Source organism: Megascapheus bottae, chromosome 14, assembly GCF_031878675.1.
Source record: "Megascapheus bottae isolate mThoBot1 chromosome 14, mThoBot2.hap1, whole genome shotgun sequence".
Taxonomy (NCBI): Eukaryota; Metazoa; Chordata; class Mammalia; order Rodentia; family Geomyidae; genus Megascapheus; species Megascapheus bottae.
Window position 1 is genome coordinate 7,017,386 of NC_143522.1, and position 17,472 is coordinate 7,034,857.

A 17,472-nucleotide genomic window follows, 5' to 3' on the forward strand; every position below is an offset into this window, starting at 1 on the left:
ATGCCATACCATTGTAAGTGGATACAGGAGGCGGGGAGATGGGAGTCTGGAGATCCACAGTGAGCTGCGTTTCAGATGCTCTACATTTGGACTGCCAGCCAGAAGCTGGAGATGAGGCACTGAGAAGGACCTCAGGAAGGATAAAAAAGGCAGGAGGAGGGCCGGGAGTTTGGCCTAGTGGTTAAAGTGCTTGCCTAGCATGCATGAAGACCCGGGTTCAATTCCTCAGTACCACATACATAGAAAAAAGCCAGAAGTGGTGCTCAGGCTCAAGTGGTAGAGCTCTAGCCTTGAGAAAGTCCAAGGACAGTGCTCAGGCCCTGAGCTCAAGCCCAGGACTGGCAAAAAAAAAAAAAGGCAGGAGGAACCCCAGGGAAGGGTCCCGGGACACCCAAGAAACAGAGATAGGGGAGTGCCGCAGTGCAGGGTCAACTGAAGAGGCAAGTTACACAGAGATGGAAGAGACTTGGCAGCACAAAGGCAGAGGTGACCTGGTGACGCTGTAGGAAGGAGGTCACAGGGGCAGTGTGCACAGGGTACTCCAAAGTCAGCTTGTGAAGGGAAGGAAGAAAAGCAGATAGACAAGTAGACCCAAAAGAGGTCTTCTTTATTTCCTTCCTTCCTTCCTTCCTTCCTTCCTTCCTTCCTTCCTTCCTTCCTTCCTTCCTTCCTCCCTTTCTTCCTTCTTCCTTCCTTTCCACTTCTTTCTCCCTCTCTTTCATTTCCTTTCCCACTTTCTCTTTGAAGAGATCTAACATGTTGAAGGGCTAAAGAAGAAATCACAGCAAGAAGAGCTTGTGGATAGGTTGGCCATTGTGGGACACACAGGATGTTCTGGGATGCTCTGAGTTTGTGGGGAACATGGCAAGTCACAATCCAATAACCCTGAGGCATTTTTTTTTTCCTGTGCCAGTACTAGGGCCTAAACTCTTGTGCTCTTGCATGTTTTGTTTCAGTGTGTTGCTTTTAGTTTTTTTAAATCAAGGATGGCTTTCTACAAGTTGAGTCACACCTCCACTTTCAGCTTTTGCTGTGGTTTTTTTGTTTTTTGTTTTTGTGGGGGTTAGGGGTTGGGGTGGGTAATAAGAGTCTCTTGGATTTGTCTGTGCTGGTTGGATTCAAACTGAGATCCTCAGATCCCAGCTTCCTGAGTAGTTAGGATTACCAATACCTGGCTTACATTTTTCATTATTTTTTTTAAAGTTGTGTGGTTTTGTTGATGAAACCCAACACATCACACATGCCAGGCAAGTGTTCTTCCACTGAACTGAATCCCCAACCCACACTGTCATTTTAATCCCCTTCACAGAGAAGAGATACAAGCATATGAAATTAAGTGTAACCTACCTAAAACTTTTGTACTACTATCAGCTAAGCCTAGAACACAAGCACCCAGTTGCTAGTCCTTGGCTATTCAAGACTAGTAAGGAAGCGGGGGGAGGGGGGGGCAGCTCTGTCAACCTTATAGTAAGTGAGGAGTTCTATACATACCCAGAGGTGCAATGCCTGATATTCTGTAATTCTCACAGGGGGCCTGCATGAATATAGAATGCTGCACTGGGCAACAAATAAGCAAAAAAACATTTATTATTACCTGTGTCAACCTTTTTCTAAAATAAGTGTAAATTATTTTTAAGTGGTTTCACTTTGCAGTGCTAGGATTTGAACCCAGAACCTCATGCTCACTAAGCAAAAACTCTGCCATTGAGTTAGAGCCTCAGTCCCTTTTGATATGTTATTATTTTGTTTTTATTTTTTGTTTTTGGCAGTATTGAGGTTTGAACATAGAGTCTCATGTTTATTAGGTAGGTGCTCTACCATTTGCACTACACTTCCATGTCTTATTATGGTGTGTGTGTGTGTGTGTGTGTGTGTGTGTGTGTGTGTGTCATGGGGCTTGAACTCAGCCTGGGCGCTGTTCCTGAGCTCTTCAGCTCAAGGCTACAGCCCTACCCCTGGGCCTGGGCATTGTCCCTGAACTCTTCAGCTCAAGGGGACCACCCTACCTTTGAGCCAAACCCCACTTCCGTTTCTAGAAGTTAGTTGGAGATAAGAATCTCAGGTCCTTTTGTGCCCAGGCTAGCTTAGAACCTTGATCCTCATATCTCAGCCTCCTGAGTAGCTAGGAGCCACCTCGCCTGGCTTGTTATGGTTTTTTGAGATAGAGTCTTGCATAGCCAAGACTGGCCTTGAACTTGAGAGCCTCCTCCAGAGTGATGTGACTTCAGGCCTTTATTCTGCATGTTTTTTGTTTTGTTTTGTTTTGCCAGCCCTTAGGCTTGAACTCAGAGCCTAGGCACTGTCCCTGAGCTTTCTCAAGGCAAGAGCTCTACCACTTGAGCCACAGTACCATTTCCTGGCTTTTTCTGTGTATGTGGTATGGAGGAATTGAACTTAGGGCTTCATGAATGCTAGGCAAACACTCTACCTCTAGGCCAAACTCCAGGCTCATCTGCATGGTTTTAATAGACGCTGAATTGTTTAAGAATGCCCTTAGTATGGCATTCCTAAAAATATTGTACTCTATGTTTTTTAGCACTTTACCAAAAAAGGTGCATCAATTTGGAGAATGACAAAAACATCAGCAGCACATCAGGAATTTGAGTCACCATACAAATAGGCTGTTTCTCATGGGTGTTCGTGATGGTTACATTCTCAGTGACCCTATGAAGTTTCAAGCACCTGACAGTATCCTTCTGGCTTCTCTGTGGTTGTGTCTAAGCAATAGCATGTCAGAATACAAGATACTTTTATATTATATTGGTGGTACATGTCTGTAATCCTAGCACTTGAGAGGTAGAGGCAGGAAGATGGAAAGTTCAATGTGAGCCTGGGCTACATAGAAAGACTCTATCTCAAACACACACACACATACACACACATACACACACACACACCACACACACACACACACACAACACACACACACATACACACACACTTGTTATCCTGGCTACTGAGGAGGCTGAGACCTGAGGATCACAGTTGAAAGTCAAAGAGGGCAGGAAAGGCCTTAAGTGTCTTATCTCCAATAAACTACTCAGAAAACACTGAACAGAGAACTAGCCTTGAGCAAAAGAAGCTCAGGGACAGCGCTCAGCCCCTGAATTCAAGTTCTAGGACTGGCATACAACACACACAGGCACGCACACAGGCACACACACACACACACACACACACACAAACACACACTCATGCCACTGGGGGTATAGCTTAATGATATCATTTTTCTAGCACATATTATAAAAATTAATTTAAAAATTAAAGTGAACGTATATAGGCATGCATAGTAGCTATTTGCTTTTCAGAAGATTTAGGAGGCATTGCACACTTTTTTGCTAAATAAAAGGAAGGTATCAATGCAGATCATGGCAAGGAAAATTGCAGTACAGGAGGGTCTAGAGGTTGAGCAAAATCAGGGTGGATCTGAGTGACCAATGAAGACAATGTTCATTCACTGACACCAGTAAGAAGCTGCCAAATGGTGAGTACACAGATATTGTGGTCAAACTATGGGGCTTAGGGAAAAAAAAAATGATTCAACTGGTCACTTTGGGGAAATTTCATTTTCTAATTTAATTCAAATTATGACCAGAGCAGGATAAATGGTTCGATATCTAGACACAGAGATGTCAAAGAAACAGGTGCCAGGCTCCATCTATGATGTATCCTCCTTAATGGATGAAAAGATGAGTAGCCGGTATGTAAGGGAACGCTTACGGATATTTATGGAAAAGGCTATGTCGTGAGGACTCATGGACAGGAAGAGGATCCAGAAGTGAGTGTCCCAGAGGACCGCCAATAAGTTACAGTAAATATTCAAGGCTCAGATACTGAGAAGGCATGGTTATTTAATGAGAGAAAGGTAGCTTAAACTCCCACAGGCTGGGCCATCACTGCATGTACGGTGTGGCGGGGAAGGAGTACCTGAGGCTTGAATTCCAGGCCTCGCACTTTAGCTTGGCTTTCTTGCTCACTGTTGACAGACAGTTGACGGCCTCCAGCCAGCTTTTTGTTGGTTAATTAGTGGTGAAGTTTTGTAAACTCTTCTGCCCACGTTGGCTTCATCCTGTGTCACATCACTGGTGCCCAGTTCTGGCTATCACTTTTTTAAAAAACAAAAATGAAGTAAAAAAAAAAAACAGAAAACAGAAAAAGATGTGCCTTTTGCTCAAGAAGGGACAGATGACTTGCAGGGTTTCCACAATCTGGGGAGACATGAGAGTGAGCTGGAGAAGAAGAAAAGAAGCAGTCTCCTATTTCATGGAAGGTCTGTCTAGAAACAGGGCTCTTCTAGCCTAGTCCATCTACTAAAATATGCGACTCTTTGTCACTGTTCCTCTTAGTTTCCTCAAATACCTTAGATTTCATCTGTATTGTTTTCATACTTTTCTATGTTAAGCCAAAACATTTCCTGCTCAAAAGTAAGCCCCACCCCTTTAAGGGCATTCCAGTTTATCCCAGAGTCAAACCCAGGAAAAGGGAAAGCCTTTGTTGTGGGCTGGGAATGTGGCTTTGTAATAGAGTTCTTGCCTAGCATGCGTGAATTCTTAGGTTCTATTCCTGAGTACCACATACACAGAAAAAGATGGAAGTGGTACTGTGGCTCAAATGGTAGACTGGTAGCATTGAGCAAAAGAAGTCCTGAGTTCCAGCCCTAAGAATGACAAAAAAGAAAAAGAAGAATCTTGTTGGGACTACACCACAAGACAGTCAATCTTTCTATGAGGCAAGAAAGACACCCATCAGCTGGGCACCGGTGGCTCACACTTGTTATCCTAGCTACTCAGGAGGCTGAGATCTAAGGATCACAGTTCAAAGCCAGCCAGGGCAGGAAGTTCATGAGACTTTTCTCTGCAATTAACCACCAGAAAGCCAGAAGTAGATCCATGGATCAAGTAGTAAAGCACTAGCTAGCATTGAGAAGAAAAGCTTCCCTAAGCTTTTACCAGCATGCAGAGCTTGAGTTCAGGCTACATGTCCCCCCCACAAAAAAAAAGACACTCACAACTGAGTAGTGTTTCATCCCTGTAATCCCACACTTGGAAGACTGAAGCAAGAAGACTGAGAATCCTAGGCTCAAGCTAGCCTAGAAAAAGCACTCATTTTAAGCTCAAATTTTTTTCAGTTGTGGGACTTGAACTTTGGGGCCTGGATGCTGTCCCTGAGCTCTTCAGCTCAAGGCCACCTCCCTCTCCCTTGAGCCACAGCACCACTTCTGCTTTTCTGGTGGTTAATTGGAGATAAGAGTCTCGTGGACTTTAGTGCCTGGGCTGACTTTGAACTTCAATTCCCAGATCTCAGCCTCCTGAGTAGCTAGGATTACAGGCGTGAGCCACCGTGCCGGGCTAAGCCCAAGATTTAAGAAGATGCTAAAAGAAACTTATGAGTCAAAAGAAATTGTATTTTAATACAATCAAGCCATAGCCAAGGACTATAACTGTCCAGCCATAAACCATAGCCAAGGGCTATAGCTATGTACAAACCAGGGCTGAGATTGAAGGGATGCCAATGAGGCAAGTTCTATGTAAGGTTCCATGATGTCCACAAACCTGACCCACTCCCATACCAACAACAGCTCTGTGAAGAAATGTTATATAGAGCCGAGGGCATAGCCTAGAGGTAGAGTACTCGCCTAGCATACATGAAGCCCTGGATTCAATTCCTGGGTACACATAACACAGAAAAAGCCAGAAATGGTGCTGTTGTTCAAGCAGCAGAGCACTAGCCTTGAGCAAAAAGTGTCCAAGGACAATATCCAGACCCTGAGTTTAAGCCCCAGGACTGGCAAAGAAGAAACAAACAACAACAACAACAACAACAAAAAGAATGGATTTACTGAGCATAAATTAGGTCTCTTGAACAAAAAAGGCAGCAAACTAGACTCAAAATGTTTTCTGCTTCATGATGGAAAGTGGAGAAATGTCAAGTTCTTGCTGATGATCATGCAGCAAGAGGATGATTTCTAAAAGTCAAGTTCACAATCAGGCAGTCATATTGCATACTTTATTCTCCTCCAGCCAACTAAGATTATTAAGTATCGTCTGTGCACAAAATCTATGCAGAGTCCTGAGCCTTCAAGCAATGGGGATGGGTGCAAATGAGTAGACATTGGGGGGGGCATCTTTGCAAAGGAAGTAGTGAGTGCTGCTGGTAGGTGTGAAGTCACCAAAGAGAATTTGTCCTGGGCCCAGCTGGTGGGGAGGGTATGCTGATGTCTGGGTCCCTGCCATGAGGATGGAGTGTGAACTGGCATCTGACCACACCTGAGATCTCCGGAGGGGACGACACAGATGGCCATAAGCTGCTGGGGGAGCAAAGGAGATGCTGAGCTCAGCCTCCACTCCAGGGTCATTGTTCCCAGGGAGGCACACTTCTATCCTGGGACTAATGTGGATCACGTATATGTCAAATGTGCAGTTGTCCTTTACCCAGACAGACTAAAAGGTCTTCGTGGAAAAAGGCTACAGGTAAATTCCTGGATTTTAGGGATTGAGGAAGGAACAATGATGTAAACAACAACAACAAAAAATTGCCAGACGCTGTGGCTCCAGGTAGCGTTGGGCTGAAGGGCTCAGGGACAACACCTAGGCCCAGAGATCAGGCCCCATGACTGACAAAAAAAAAAAAAAATTCCACATGCCAGTGGCTTACATCTGTCATCCTGGCTATTCAGGAGCCTGAATAATTTTCTACCCAAGGTCAACCTGGGTAGAAAAGTCCATGAGACTTTTATCTATAATTAATCACCAAAAAGCCAGAAGTGGAGCTGTGGCCTAGAGCAAAAAAATAAAAATAAAAAAGCTCAGGGACAGAGTTCAGGCCCTGAATTTAAGCCCCAGGATTGGCACAACCCAGAAAGAAAAGAGAGGAGAGGAGATTGAGGTGGGAGTGGGGGGAGAAATAGAAAGAGACATAAAAACAGAAGAGAGAAAGAAAAAAGAAAGAGGGGAAAGAGGGAAGGAGAGGGGGGATGGAGGGAGGGAGGGGGAAAAGGGAGAGAAGGAGGAAGGAAGGAAGGAAGGAAGGAAGGAAGGAAGGAAGGAAGGAAGGAAGGAAGGAAGGAAGGAGAGAGGAAGGAAGGGAAACAGAAAGAGGATTTTTCCCCACTACAATTGGGGGTGAATATTCTCACAGCTGGGGGAAGAAGGATCTTAGCACAAGACAGTTGGCATTAAACATCTGCCAGATCCAGAAAACCCGGAGACAACACTAGCTCCTAAGCCTTTTCCCATCACTCACAGTCCAACGACAAGGCTAGGGTGTATGTGAAGAACTGAACTGAGACCATGTTATGACCTTCACTGCCTGTGAATGTACAGGACATCCCAGGACAAAGAAAGAACTAATTCCCCCGAATAAACACAAAGGGATACTGGGACACAAAATTAAGTTACATCATGAGTACATGCCAATGGATCATGTTTCTTTTTACTCAGAAACATAGTTATGATCACAAAATGTTTGTCCCCACATCAAGTAAATCTGTCCTTCATATCCTAGGTACAGCAATCACCATTAGAAAGGAGTAGTATACAGCAATACGGAGCTAAAATGGGCAGGGACAGAAATGATTGATTTGGATTGATTTGGTGGTTTTGGTGGGAACTCATTTGCTCTTCAACCCTGAGTATGATGAAATGAAAACAGAAGGTACTACTGATAAATGAGAGAATCCCTGCGTGAAATGGCTTTATTCAAAGAAAATTCCAAATTGCCCTATTCCATGAACAAAGAGCCATGGCCCCTAGACTCCTGGGCTGAGTTTATGGCTTGGTCTTCATTTTCAAGTAGAGACAGGGCAGCAAAGAAGGCATGCTCTCACTAACACCAAATGACCCAGAAGGCATCGCCTGAAGTCCTCAAGTCCTAGAAACCTGAGTGGTGACAGGAGAGAAGGAAAGTTAGAAGCTTGGGTTGCCCTGCACCTTGGAGTCTGCCAAATTCAAATGCAGAATGGGAAACATAGCCCACATGCCTCATTTTATGTCTGCCTTCACTTAAGGGTATCTCCCCAAAGGCCAGTGAGAAGAGGAAGGGGAGATGAAGTTTAAAATACAGTGGGAGGAGGAGGTTCCTCGTGGTGTAGGAAATAGTGAGTAGAAAGGTAAACAAATGCCACTGTACCACCAGAACAAAGGAGGAAGGTGAAGACCCAGTTCCTCCTCCCAAGAAGCTTCTTACTATAGCTCTGACTCTGTCCCTTTCCTTCCACAGTGAGTGACTTCCTTCTCCTTTACCTCTCCCAGCTCTGACTTCTTACAGTTCCCTATCAGTTGAGTTCTTTCTGAGGGGGAAAAGCCAGAACCATCCAGAGTCTACGGGACCATCCAGAATAATTACTTAGAGGAGTGGTTACAGAACCCCTCATTCAATGCTTGTTGTTTTATAGATAAGCCAATGAATGCTCAGGGTTGTTGGAGCCGGGCAGACTTAGGGCCATGTGTCAGCTACATGATCTGTGCATTCATGTTATCTTGCAGAGGCTTGGAGTTTTGGCAGGATACTTGTCTCCTCACCCCTATCGCATGCTTCATCATTCAGCATCTTGGTAACTCTAAGAGAAGATAGCTCATCTCCTCCATGATGCCCCTCAATCCCCATTCCTCCTCCCCAAACACCTTCAAAATACTAAAAGAGGTATATAGCTAACTTGTCCTGAACAAAAAAATGAATGAATCTAAATGGACTGGCTGGTCCTCTCTGAGTGAAATACTCAGTAGCCAGAAATACTTTCCAGAAGAATCGCCTAATTCCTTCCACACTTTGCAGAGTATACCTGGGACTGGAGTCAGTCAGCAATCCCAGATGTATTAGTGATCGGCAAAGGATGGCCCAGAGATGAGGATGGAAGATGAAGATTGAAGTCAGAAATCTGAAAAGGTAAGTCGTTAGAACTAGTAGCAATAGGGTATCAGAGAAGAAAATGCTACCCAAGGACCTGGCCAGCAAGAGGAAAATTTTGGCATCACAATGAAATAGGGTTTCTATGATATATTCCTATGCCAAGCAAAAATCCTGTTCTCCTTATTAAAAAAAAATTCCCAGGCCATCTGGCCTACTTCCCTGCTGCAGGCTACAGACCTTCCCTGAACATTCACCAGGAAACTGTTTTCAAATAAAATCCATACTTCCATCTCCATCGACTGGTTGTGTTTAAGCCACATCAACCTTCCTTATATGTTTACTAATGCTACTTATATGTTTACACTCTCCCCAACATTTGTTTCATCACCCACTCAATTCAACACTCAAAATACATAATAAAATGAGATAGATCTCTGTTCAAATCCTAATTCAGCTGGGTGATTTGTGCAGTCACTTTTTCTTACCAAGGCTCAGTTTTTCCAACTGTAAAGTGGGAACATTAATGGTAGCTTGCTCTTTGCTGTAATAGAAAGTCTATATATAATTTAGTCCAACGACTGGTGTTTAGTAAGTATTCAATAAATGATGGTCAATTGGTAGGCTATTTCAAGTCTCATAGGGCTAAAATGGGCTACACAAGTAAGTGAGGGAGGGAGAGAGGAATCCCAGATGCCTTAATTTCTGAGTGTGTGTGTGTGTGTGTGTGTGTATACACGCACGTGTATGTGCACCAGTCCTGAGGCTTGAACTCGATGCTAGTGCACTGTCCCAATGTCCTTAGGCTTTTTATTCTAATGTTCTACCACTTGAGCCACACATAGCTCCACTTCTAGTTATTTGAAGGTTAATTGGAAATGAGTCTCATGGACTTTCCTACCTAGACTGGCTATGAATAATTCTCAGACCTTAGCCTCCTGAAAAGCTAGGACTACAGATATGAGCCCCTGGTGGCCAGCTTGATTTCTGAAATTTGTTAGTCATTAGCTCCCATATAAGCAGATTCAATGCCCAGTGACCTAGAATTCTGGGCATCTGATCACATTCAAGAACCACTTGAGAAGCACTCACATGTGCTAGACACTGTGTAGGAATAAGAAAGTTTGACAGCATGTACAGGTCTGCATAAAAAGGTCATCTCACCACTTTGGGCAAGCAAAAAAAAAAAAAAAAAGACAAAAAAATCCCAAATCAAAGTTCAACCTCCAATACTAATGTGCATGCACGAACATGCACGCACACACACACATACACACACACACACAAGAGAGTGCCACTGAATTGGTAGGAATAGTAATTTTGCAGGAGGCTGTATATAAGGCATTAAGGAGAGATCTGATTTTCTAATGTCCTTTCGCCTCTAAAAGGAGAAAGCCACCCACCATGACTCTATGTCCATACCTGTGCCGCCACTGTGTGAGAGCAGCAGGACCTGCCTTTGGAGATGCCGGCCCTGAGGGCGCGTATCTGGCACGTGGAGACTGCCCAGCATGCACTGGTGAGCAGGGCCTGCAGGGTCAACCACGGAGACCAACAATGGTAAGGAGGACGAGTTCAGGCTAGGTGGGAGCCAGATAGGAACCAGGCATTGTCAATTACAGGAAATAAAATAACAGTTATTTGGTGCTTTTTCATCATAAGCTAGATCTAGGCAAGAGTGAGTGTCTCACTTATTTTAAAAATAAAGAAAGAAATGAGGGGGCTGTGTACGAAATGTACTGTAGACTCAAAGACCTTGGGAAAATGGGATATCACATCCTGCTAGGTTTTATTAGTATTGCTGTTGTAGTTTTCATCATCTTTTGTGTGTGTGTGTGTGTGTGTGTGTGTGTGTCAGTGTGGGGTTTGGACTCTGTCCCTGAGCTCTTCAGCTCAAGGCTACCACCCTACCCTTTGAGTCACAGTGCCACTTCTGCTTTTCCACTTCTTTTTTTTTTTTGCCAGTCCTGGGCCTTGAACTCAGGGCTACAGCTCTACCCCTTGAGCCACAGCACCACTTCTGGCTTTTTTCTGTGCATATGGTACCAAGGAATTGAACCCAGGTCTTCATGCATGCTAGGTAAGCACTCTACCACTAGGTCAAACTCTTGGCCCTCACTTCCACTTTTCTAGTTGTTAATTGGAGATAAGAATCTGTCTTTAGAGCTGGCTTTGAACCATGATCCTCAGATCTCAGCCTCCTGAGTAGGTAGGATTACAGATATGAACCACTGCACTTGGCTTGAGTTATCATCATCTTTGTAGGTGGTACAGAAATTTGAACTCAGGGCCTTACCCCTTGCTGGGCTCGTGTGTTACTGGTGAGCCATACTTTCAACATATGCCACCCTATCTAGTTTCTCTCCATGGAAACAATCTCTTCACTCTCTCCCCCGCCCCTGCTTCTTTCCATCTCCCCACCCTGCCCCAGGCAGGCCTTGAACTGTACCCCTCCAGTCTCAGCCTCTCACAGAGCTTAGCTGACAGGTGTTCCCCATCAGACTCCTAGGATACTGCTAGAATGACTTAGAAAAAAGACCCAGAAAAAAGACCCAAAGTTAAATAAAATCATTGAGTGTGCTGCAATATTTTTTGTCCTTACAATTTTTTTTGCCAGTCCTGGGGCTTGAACTCAGGGCCTGAGCGCTGGCCTTGGGCTTTCTCAAGGCTAGAGCTCTACCACTTGAGCCATAGCACCGTTTCCAGCTTTTTCTATGTATGTGGTACTGAGGAATCAAAGCCGGGTGTTTGTGCATGCTAGGCAAGCACTCTACCTCTAGGTCAAACTCCCAGCCCCTGTCCTTACTTATTTTAAGGATAAAAGTATATAACCTATGCACTGGATGCCTTATTCCTGGCTTTGGAAACATTTTCAGTATTTATTCATTTATTTATTTAGTCAGTTGTGTTGTTTGAAGTCAGGGCCTGCATGCTGTCCGTGAGGTCTTTTGCTCTAGGCTGGTGCTCTACCAATTTGAGCCACAGCTGCCACTTCCGGCTTTCTGGTGATTGGAGATAAGAGTCTCACAAACTTTCTTGCTCAGGCTAGCTTCAAACTGCAATCCTCAGATCTCAGCCTTTGAGTAGCTAGAATTGCAGGTCTGAGTCACCAGTGCCTGGTTTATTATTAGGATGATGATGATGATGATGATGATGATGATGATGATGATGATGAAGAAAATGAGAAGACAGAAGGACTAGGACAAAGACTGAGTTTGGCCAAAGACACCAGTGGAAAAGATGGGGATTGCCAGTGAGCTAAAATCAGGTCCCTGTCAATGCTACATAGAATGGCAGTTATTATATATGACAGGCTTCCTGTATTCCTACAAAGACTTCTCCAAGCAGCTCATCCCTGCACCGACTGTGCAAGCCATGAAGCCACAGAGTCCTAGGAAATGCACTGTGGCTCGAAGCCACAATGTCTCTCAGAAAGTCTGGAAGAGAATCTTCTTTTGGTAAACTTTTGATCTCCTTCTTGGATGGTAGCCTTAGTCCTCTCGGCTGGTGTCAAGGCCTTACTGAAACTCAAGATGAATGATTTCTTTCCTGATGGAAACAGTCCATTCCAGAAGCTCACATGGCAGACGTGCTGCTTACACACTAAAATAGTGAATAAGTGAAGCAACTAGAAGGCTTTTATCATTCAAGTCCAACTTGGAGGACAATGAGAAATAGATACTTTGCTCAGTATGTTCTAAGTCTGTGGCTTTTGGAGAGGAGTGGTAGGGAAGTGCTCTCTATATACATCTTATTGTCATCTGTACGTATGCCTAGAGTAATTGGTAAGTGAAATCCTGGATACCATACTTCCAAAGAAAGAAGCAATCTGAAGATCCAAGTCCTTCCTGCCCATAGAGCCTGACTGTCATAATTTTAGTCATCACTAAAATGTATCCTTTCTACAATACCACAGTCACAATCAGGAGCCCTGAGGGGATCTCAGCAGAGTAAAGGATCTTGGAGAGGGAAGGGGGAGAGTGAGAGGGAAGAGAGGGGAAGGATAGGGGTAGAATTGAGAAATGGAATAAGTAATGACTGTGGTTATTCTTCTGATTGCCAAACTGAATTATGCCTGACCCCATCATAGAAATTCCAAGATGATAGGGTTTCCTTTTAGAAGCATCCTTCAAAGAAGCAAGGGGACCAGTATCACTGTGGACCCTTGACCCCACTAAGATTATATGCAGGGGAACTGATGCTAAAATGAACTTTGAGTGGGACCACAAGTGTTGTGGACAGTGAGAGACCACCCCTGTGGCTTGATGAGGGAAAGGAGCAGACAGAAAGACCTTCCTTTCTATCTTGGGAATCAGCTGGGTTACTCACTCAACCTCTGCTCTATCTATGGATATGTGTGTTTGGGCCAGGAACCACTTCCTTTCCCTTAGATCATAGCAGCCTGGAGTATCCCACAGCTCAGAATCTCCAGCAACTGTACATCTTAGACCAAACAGAGGTACCTAATTTCTTTCCATGATTCTTTATCTCATAATAAAAAATATAACTCTCAAATCCACCCAACATGCATGTTTGTGTATGCCATAAGCAATTACCAACTCTCAATATGACCAAGGTTTCCCTCAACAGGAGCTAATCTTTTTTGGTCGGTCATGGGGCTTGAACTCTAGGCTTGAACTCTAGGCCTGAGCTCTTCAGCTCAAGACTAGTGCTCTACCTCATTAAGCCACAGTGCCACTTCTGATTTTCTAGTGGTTAATTAGAGATAAAAGTGCCTGGGCTGGCTTTGAACCTGGATCCTCAGAGCTCAGCCTCCTGAGTAGCTAGGATTATATGCATGAGCCATCAGTGCCCTGCTGTAACTAAAAAGAATTTTTCCAGGGGCCAGGAGTTTAGCCTAGTGGTAGAGTGCTTGCCTAGCACGCACAAAGACCCAGGTTCAATTCCTCAGTACCACATACACAGCAAAAAGCCAGAAATGATGCTGTGGCTCAAGTGGCTCAAGTGGTGGAGCCTTGAGAAAGCCCAGGGACAGTGTTCAAGCCCTGAGTTCAAGCCCCAGGACTGGAAAATATTTTTCTTTCTCTCTTTCTTTCTTTCTTTCTTTCTTTCTTTCTTTCTTTCTTTCTTTCTTTCTTTCTTTCTTTCTTTGTTTTGCCAGTCCTGGGCCTTAAACTCAGGGCCTGAACACTGTCCTTGGACTTTCTCAAGGCTAGAGCTCTACCACCTGAGCCACAGGACCACTTCTGGCTTTTTCTGTGTATGTGGTACCTAGGAATTGAACTCGGGTCTTCGTGCATGCTAGGCAAGCATTCTACCACTAGGCAAAACTGTTGGTCCACTAGATTTTTTAAAAATGACTTTTCTTCCCCATCCTCCTGAATCAGCTTACACTTTACTTTTCAAATATAAATCCTCTGACTTCTGTGAAATGGAAGAGGGGAGGGGCAAAGAGAAGCAGGAAATGTGGCCAGAAAGTCTGTTTAAAGGAATACTTTCCTATACCCCCATCACCACTGCTTGGCCAAGTATTACCACAAAGGGAGCTAAGAGTATATACCAAGGCAGAAATTACCCACACCTTAAAAGGAATGTTCCTGAAATTAAAAACAAACAAACAAATGAACACCAAACTATCTTGTGTGTAATTCAGGGGTGGAGAGAAGAGGGAGGAGATTCTAAAGGACTCATATTTAAGAGCAGTCTGGCTGGGGGAGGGTTTGCTATCCCTTTTCTTTCTCAAGGACAGCCAGATCTGATAGGACTGCTGATGGGCCAGGCTGCCTCCACAGTATCCACATGAGTCAAAGCCCCCCCCCCACCCCCTGCCAGCATCATCAAAGACCCTTCTCAGAGCCTGGAGGGTGACATCCTGGCCTTGATGTTTCTCAGGGAAATCCCACCAGGAAGGAGGGCCAAGAACTGAGGCAGCCAGAAAAACAATCAAAAACCAACCACAAACACTTGCTGCCCTGTACCTGAGGCAACAGCTTTCCTGATAACAACTACACTTTTAAAGCCAACCAGTGTTGGTTTTCCCTATCACAAAAGCTGTAATTTAGCCTTTTTCCTGTAAAATGACACCTTCCCCTTTAGACATAATATGCAAATCGGATATAACTGAAAGAAATACGGAATAAGGCTCACTAACTCATTTAATATCTTTCAAGGACCCGAGGCTCTTAAATCACTTTGTAAATGTAGGAATTCATGCCTCATCACTTTCAAAGAGGGAGTCAAGGGAGTATCATTTTCCGTCTTATAGGCCGTACATTTGAGTAACAGTCAGTCCATAGAAAAGCCAGAGCTCTCTCACCCTTGCAAGTGGGGCAGTCAGGCCTCCATATCATTATCCTCAGCTAGGAATAAATAGCTTGGGGTAAATCCAGTAGGAGATCTGAGCAATAATCAACCCTACTCAGCTAAAGTGGAAAGATTCCCTGTAGGGGGACTCTGACTCTAGCAACACATTCCAGGGTGACAGATCTAAACTTCAAGGCACTTCATTCTCTGCAATCCCTTACTGGTCCTGTACCTTTCAGCAGTCAGCTCTTCCAAGACCAGACCCCCAATCCCATCTCTGTCTCTAAATACAAAGTCTCAGGGATGGAGATGAAGTTTCAGCTCAGCCCACCCCTCCAGGCCTCTAGTTCTAGTTGTCCCTGAAGGCTCCATCCATACAACCACTTGTGTCACCAGCTCACTCACAGGACAGGACAGCCATTCCCCAGAAGTCCAGAGCCCTCTGTGTCCATAGGTCCAACCAGAAAGGAGAGGGAAAGGGGATCAGCTATGGGAGGGCTCTCCTGCCACAGGACAGGAGCCACTGGTCAAATACACACCAGCAGCAAGCTAAAGGCACCTTGTTCCTGGAGACACAAAGGTGGGAACTGGGGTGCTGGTCTGTTTTCTACGGAGAAAGACACTGTATCACCCCCCCACCCCCAAGCTCATCTTTCAGCTCTCCCCTTGACCCTTTCCCAGGTACAGAAAAGAAAGAACTGAAGCTTCTAGATGGAACAGTAGTTTGGTTATGGGGCGCTAAAAACAGGTCTATGGATGAGCTGAACCCCTAAGGTTACCCTGGCGCATAGCTCCCCAGAGTTCTTTTTCTCCAGAAAGAACCTTGAAACAGCATCAGAACAACTTGCCACAGTAAACTATACCTAAAGGAAGCCAAACATACCCCCCCCAAGACACCCCAATTAAAAAAATGACAGGAAAAGAAGACAAACGGGTCCTTTTCTGGACATGGAAGACAACTGGGAAGGAAGCCAGAGTCTGCCTGCCCTTGCCGTGAGCATCCCGGCCCTGCACCTCCTACCAAGGACCACAGATTGGGTAGGACGGACGAAGAGCGAGCAGCCAAGGAGCAGGCGGGACCCTGGCTGTGGGCAGGCATGGACACCCAGGTGGCTTACCCTCAACACCCCCCTTTTCGTCATGCACACTAGGGAGAAGTCCCCAGTCTCAAACTCAAAAGAGGGCCCGTGGTTCCTACTTCCAAACCTGGCTCCCCAGCTCCGCCCATCCATGCGCCCCGCTCAGTCCTCCTCAGCCGGCCCCTAGGTGCTCTTTGCCTGGGGAAGACATGCCAACCTTAGATTCCCCCCCTCCTCCCGCCACTCCACTGGCTCTTCACCCTCGTCTCAGCCTGGCACCTCTTTGTTCCCGGCGGGGAAAGTTGCCAATGTATGCGCGCCCCTTTGCCCAACACGCCCCCCTGTGCGCCCACCGCCCTGGGGGAGCCCCAGCCCCGGGCGCCCTCGAATCTGCTCTCCGCCTGCTCTCGGCGATCAGCCCCGGGCGCTGCCTCGAAACCGAAAGCAAAGCGGAGGCGGGGTCGGCCGGGGTCTCCCCGCGGGGCCGCCGGCTCTGCCCCCCGCGCTCCCCGGGGCCCGCGCGCGCCGCTGCCCGCCCCGCGCAGCCGCCGCTCCCGCGATGGGAAGGCCTGTCTGCGGGCGGGCATCGCGGGCACCTACCGGTGCGGGGCCAGCCGGGGCCGCCGGCGGAGCCCGGGTAGGGCCGGGAGGACGCAGGTGCAGTCTGGAGCGCCGTCCCCGCAACCCCAGGCTGGCTCCCGCTCCTCCGCCCGAGCCAGGACTGGGGCGCTCGCCGGCGCCGCCTGCTCCCCGCCCCCCACGCCCGGCGGCCCGCGGTGCCTCCCCTGCGCCGCCCGGCCCGCCCGCGCCGCGCTCAGTCCCGCATCGCGGGTCGGCGCCCAAGCGCGGCGGGTGCGGAGGGTCGGGGGAGATGCGGCCGCCGCTTCCCGGGCGGAACGGAGCCCCCTGCGGCGGCGGCAACGGCGGCGGCGGCACTCACCCATAGTACGGATGCGGTGCAGACTGCACATGCTCGCGTCTGACAGGCGCTCTACCCCCGGCCCTGATTAACTCCTTGCGCGCCCGTCTGCCCGCAGGGCCCGCGGCCCCCGCGGCTCGCCCTGACCCCAGCTACCTTCCCGAGCTGGGAGTCAGCCCTGCGCGGGGCGCCCCCAAAGCGCATCCCCCGCCTGGGTGGCTCAGGTGACTGCAAGGCAGACTCTCGGGTCCGCCCTGACCGTCCCCGTGCCCCCCCCCACCTCCCACCTCCCAGCTTGTAGGAGTTGTGCAGATGGACGCGTGTACCACGTCCATGCCTGGGAAGACCCACAGGACGCCAGTACTG

At 46.9% G+C, this 17,472-nt stretch overlaps 1 protein-coding gene across 2 annotated transcripts in view; it reads right to left on the bottom strand.

The window, feature by feature from the left end:
- Tmem229b (transmembrane protein 229B) overlaps positions 1-17,242 on the bottom strand; it is a 42,124-nt gene extending 24,882 nt beyond the window's left edge. The window contains exon 1 of one of the 2 annotated variants that reach the window (XM_090344329.1): positions 17,128-17,242. The gene's annotated coding sequence lies outside the window, so the exon portion shown is untranslated. Of the gene's footprint in view, positions 1-16,787; positions 16,859-17,127 lie in introns of those variants that run through there. The other variant, XM_090344330.1, reaches the window with a different exon arrangement.
- Between the last annotated feature and the right edge of the window lie 230 nt (positions 17,243-17,472).